This window comes from Belonocnema kinseyi, chromosome 4 (genome assembly GCF_010883055.1).
Source record: "Belonocnema kinseyi isolate 2016_QV_RU_SX_M_011 chromosome 4, B_treatae_v1, whole genome shotgun sequence".
Taxonomy (NCBI): Eukaryota; Metazoa; Arthropoda; class Insecta; order Hymenoptera; family Cynipidae; genus Belonocnema; species Belonocnema kinseyi.
In genome coordinates this window covers 140200708-140206707 of record NC_046660.1, presented here as the reverse complement: position 1 = coordinate 140206707, position 6000 = coordinate 140200708, and positions in this window count along the sequence as shown.

Here is a 6000-nt window from a genome sequence, read left to right as displayed (position 1 = left end):
GTGATAGCGCGATTTGGGACGTATTAGCAAACGAGTGAGCGAGCGAATGAAAGCGATAATGCAAGCGAGAGAGAGAACATGAGAACGCAAACGCATCTTAGTCTACTTAACTTTTACATTACCATTACTTACTATATTTACGCTTCTAATCTAAGCGACTTCCTTTTCTTTTTTCATCCACTTTTTTATACCTCCATTTGCCTTTTTTCAGATGCATTCTTTCATTCTCTCTCATTCGCTCCTCTAGCACCCTCCAACTCATTTTATTCTTTTATTCTTCTCCAAATCCATCCTCTCCTAGAATCTTAACCAGATTCTCTTGCCAGCTTCCTTCATCTTCCATATTCCTCTCCTACATCATTTCCATATTTGCTCCCATGTTTCCTCCTCACATTCACATATTCTACACTTTCTGTTCTCTTCTTTTTCCTAGTACATCCCCTCCCTTACCTCGTGTCCCAATTTAAATCTTTCTATTCAGGTCCATCTTCTCCCTCCCCATCCCTTTTCTGAATACTTTGGTACTCCTTCCTTTTTTATCATCTTATACCATTTATTGTATTTTGATTCCTCAATCATCCCCCATCTTTCTATTAATTGTTTTTCCCTCTCCTTTTTCACCTTATATACCTTTCTTGTGAACTCTCAATATCTTTCCTTTCTTTCCATCCCCATATCTCTGCTGCATAACCTAATACTGGCCATAATAGCGTATTAAATAACCACATTATCCTTCTCCAATATTTTTAAACCTTCTTTTTCCTATTTCCATATCCGTTTCATTACCCTTGCTGCTTTTTTATTCTTTCTCTTATATGATCTCTATGATCTGCATTCGTTTGCAAGATATATCCCAAGTATTTAAACTCTTTTACTTCTTCTAACTTTATTCCCTTCCATCTCCCCGTCTATTTTTTCTTCCTTCCTTTCCTTTTCTAAACCTCATTATCCTTGTCTTTTCTACATTTAAATTCAGTTTTTTCCCATCTAAGTATTTCTCTAATCCCGTAATTAAGCTCGCCATCCCTTCTTCATCCTCTCCCATCAACACTATGTCGTTTGCGTATACCAGAGTATATATCCTTTCCTTCCCTATCCTAACTCCTCCCCAACCTTTTCTTCTCATTTCTCCTTCCAAGTCTAATATTACTATATTAACAAATATACAAAACAATTGTAGATATAGCAGATCCAAAACTGTTTTTCCTTTCTTCGACCGTTTTAATTTTCATTCAGTATTTCAGCTAAATTCATCAATATATTACGTCTTACGGTCAATGATAAAGTCAAAATAAAAGCATCCGAAATAACATGTAAAAACCATATTTATTTCTTTTAAAAAATCCTCAATGTTTCGACCAACACTGCGGGCCTTTTTCAAGAGTCAACATACATATCTATAATTTAATAAAAAATTGTATGAGCGTAAACGTTGTAATAATTAGTGTCGTAAAAAAGATATTGGTTTGAACAAAATAAAAAATTTTATATTGAAACATACCTGAGTCAGAATTTAAAAAAAAACAAACAGCGTAATTTATAAAAGTATTTTAAAAGAATAAGAATTTCTATTGATTGAAGCCTCAAAGATATTGGAGGGGCTCCAACAATTTATGAAAATGTCACATAATTGAAACGATGTTTACAGACGGACGATACAAGACTGACTGTTATGAAAAGTCGTAATTGCAGAGGTGACAAATATTAATAAACCTGTGATGAATAGGCGCACCAAAGCTTGAGAATATAAGATTTAATAAATTAAGTTGATTTAAGTAAAAAGAATTTTAAAAAGGGGGAGGGGGTTGATGCATAATGGTTTGATAAATTTGGTTTATATTCAACATTTCAGTTTTTAAATTTATTGAAGTGTTGATATATTTATTAATAAAAATCGATTCAATGATACGTCTTTTAAAAGTATTATTTTCTCTGGCCAAGATTTTAATATTAGCAAAATCAAAAGCATGATTAAATTTCCACGAATGTTGTGACAAACCTGTGTTCAAATTGCCGATTCTATAATCTCTTATATGTTCGTAAATTCTATTTTTCAATCTCCTCTCAGTTTCACCTATGTAGTGTTTATGACAACCATTGTATTTTATTAAACAAACCACATTAGTCAGATTTTCTGTTGTTTCAGAATCTTTTTTGTTACTCAACAATTTTTCTAAAGTATGGTTATTTTTAAAATGAACGTTAATATTAAATTTTTTAAGGATCTCCGTAATCTTTCAAAAATTCCTTCTACGTCTTCTTTGATGACATTTTCTATTAACAGCAAGGGATAACTGTTTAATTTTAAGGTAGTTTTTAATTGGTCTAAATTATCTTTTCTGTATTTTACATCACTTAATTTTATGCATCTATCCACTAAACCTTTAATCAACCCTATTTTTTGACTGAACAAATGATGAGATTCATAATTTAAGTAACAACCTGACCAAGATGGTTTCTTAAACCAGTTCGTGATTAAATTCCCACTAGGTATTCTTTGAATTTCTAAATCTAAGAAACTTAAGATGTTGTTTTTTTCTTTTTCAAGAGTAAATTTAATGTTTTCATCGATACTATTAAATATATTTGAAAGCTCTATAATTTTGTTAGATGGAACGATTGTAAAAATGTCATCTACGTAACGTTTATATAAAATTGGTTTGAATGATAATCTAGATAAGGCTCTTTTTCAATATCTTCCATAATCAAATTTGAAATTATGAGAGATAATGAAGATCCCATTGGATATCCTGATAACTGTTTATAAAGTTTATTATTAAAAGAAAACACTGTATTATTAAAAACAGTTCTAACAGCAATTAAAATTGCATTTTTTGTTATTTTTGTTAAGCTTTTATAGAAATTCAGTTTTTCTTCTACACAATCTAAACTAAATCCAGGGGTATATTATCAAACATTGAAACGACATATAACGATACTAATGAATGAGTATGAGGTATTCTAATGTTATTAAGATTTTGTTTGAGATCCCAAATATTTTTTATAAACGACTCAGTTTTTCCTGAAATAAGCTTTAAAGTATTTGATAAGTGTTTAGCTAGGTTGTAAGTTGGTGATCCAATTGTGGAAACAATTAATCTCCAGGTTTGACCTGGTTTGTGTACCTTTGGGACTGCATAAGCCTTTGCCAGAACACTATTATGCGCTTTCAATCTATATGCAACTGATTCATTAATGTATCTTTTATTTTCCCATCTCGAAACAATATTATTGCATTTATTTTCGACTGCTGGAACTAAATTAGTTTTTACATTTTTGTATAAATTATTGGTTTTAACAATTTTTTCTAGAGTGAAATTATAATCATTTCTATTCGCTGCCACCATAATATTGCCTTTATCGGCTTTTACAAATAATAAATCTTTGTGATTTTTTTGAAAATTTATAATGTTCTCTGTAATTTTATTATTCTTTTTAAATTTATTATTTCTATTGTGATTTAAAATTAATTCAGTTACTGTCCTTATAATTTTTACCATAATTTATCCTCTTCTTTTTCTAAATTTTTTATGGAGTTTTCAATATTGGCAATGATATTGTTGACTGCAATTTTATCGGTATTATAGGAAACGCTAAATTTTTTCCCAAGGCTAAAGATTCAGCAATTTCATCAGGGGTTTTTACATTTGAAACATTTTTTAACTCTAAATTCTCGAAGTTTAACATTTGTTTCGAAGTTTTTATCTTTTAACCATTAGAACTTCTTAATACAGTCATTTCTAACGTTGAATTTTAATATTTCTAACGCCTGATATTGCAAATCGAAGAAAAAATGTAAAGAATCTTCATTAATATTTCTAAATAAACGATATTTTAAATAATTAGAAATATGACCTAATTCGTGAATATTTTCAACTACGTTATTTATTTCGCAATTTAACAATTTTCTTTGAGTGGTTAGTTTAGTATTCTGTAATTTAAATGTGACTATAGTGCAGATTGTGAATTTTAAACTTATTCGTGTGATTTGGAACATGAGCTGGAATAAGGGCTTCTTTACGACATTTAATTAAAAACGTACGTTGTTCTTTTAAAAGGACGAGTCGAGCCATGTCACTTCTCACGTTTTCACCGTAATTTGTCGAAATATAAGACAGGTATCCCATTATTACCAGTACGTTACTGACGTTGTAATTTAGAAATATACAAAACAATTGTAGATACAGCAGATCCAAAACTGTTTTTCCTTTCTTCGACCGTTTTAATTTTCAATCAGTATTTCAGCTAAATTCAGCAATATATTCGGTCTTACGGTCAATGATAAAGTCAAAAAATTGAAAAATATCTTGAATAATATCTTTTTACCCCTTCTACTATTAATCCTTCTTTTTGTTCTTTCCTCTCTTTCTTATCTTTCCCTGTTATACATTCACTCCTTACTCCCATCACCATTCCTCCCATTGCTCTGTCTTTTTTATTCTTTCTCTTTGAATTTTGAACTTGCCATTTGTGACCTCTTAGTAACCTTCCCCTTAATCTTCCATTCTTCCCTACTTTCGTTTCTCGTCTCTTTTTCCTTCTTACTATTTCCTATTTTCCTATATCCCGTTTCTTCCTCTCCTAGTTTCCCTGCACCTACTTTCTTACTATCTGTTCCCTTTCTTCATCCCAATCCCACCATACTCCGCCTATCTGTATTCTTCTATACTTAACCCATGTTCTTCTTTCCTTTTTTCTTTCATCTATCGCTATTTTCATTAACTTATACTGCATGTTTCTTTCTACCCATGTCAAATCATCCTTTATTCTCTCCGAGCTTCCATATAACATCCTCTTCTTTGTTATCACTTCCCTCTTATTTTCCCATTTCTTTAGTCTCACCAGTACCATTCTCTCCCCTATTCGCTTTTCCTTTCCTACACTTCTCACTTCATCTATCTCTACCTTCGCATCAATCCTTCTTAGTACTTCTGCCACTCCTTCCTGCAGCTCCTTTCCCTCTAATCATATACCCTTTATCACTATGTATCTTTTTCTTTCCTCCCTCTTTATCCTTCCTATTCTTTGTTCTATTTATCTCAGTTTTGCCTTCTATGTATTCCCACTCTCGCCCCCACCAAAATCCCGGTTCGAGCTCTCTAGTTTCTTTGGCTTAAAAGGACTCCATGGTTCGTAACCAGCCCCATGACCTGCTCGTTGGAGGGCCTATTGTTCCGTCCGAGTCGAGTCCCGACAGTACAGTCTTCTTCCAGCTACAGTGTCATGATGAATATGAATGCGGTGCAATGGGAAAAAGAGAGATTGGAAAGAGAAAGAAGAGGTAGTGCAGAGCAAAGTAGTGTTAAAATTTGATCAATTATAAATTCAGACTTGAAGTGCAGAGCAAAGTAATGTTAAGATTAGCCAGACTGAACATTATTTAGTTAGTATGTTTGGAGAAATGTGTTCAATAGCAATGACGAAATTTTTTGGAGCCTTTTAGAAGCAATTACATACTTCTATCCTCAATGAGGCACTAGAGAATTTATTTACTTGGAGATAATTTGTTCTTTTCAGGATAAAAATCGGCCCTATTCAGGGCCAACACTTTTTTTTAACGCCAGTTCGCGATCGCCTGTCCTCCGAGTTTTATGCCTTCCCAGATTAGAGCTTCCCTTCAGTGAAAATATAAAATTAGAAAACGTCGTCTGCTATGGAGTATCGAGTGTGTTTATAGGTTAAGTTTGGTTACGTCATGTGTCAGCGTCGCGAACGCAGTGATAATGCTTGTATAATTTATACAATTATATGAGTAATGCCATTAAAACAAAAGGAGGAATATAAAAAAATAGAACGCAAGTATATATATTGAGGATTTTACGTCTAATACCTTTCTCTATCTGTGCCCTACTACCCGAATCACAGCCCTTACAAAAACAACGCAACATTGTTGTATCACTTATTATATAGGTTCTTAACACTGACACTTTGCACAACAATCTTTTTCCACTAAACACAAACAATTTGCAATTGCACAACGGCATTAATAGGTTATATTTA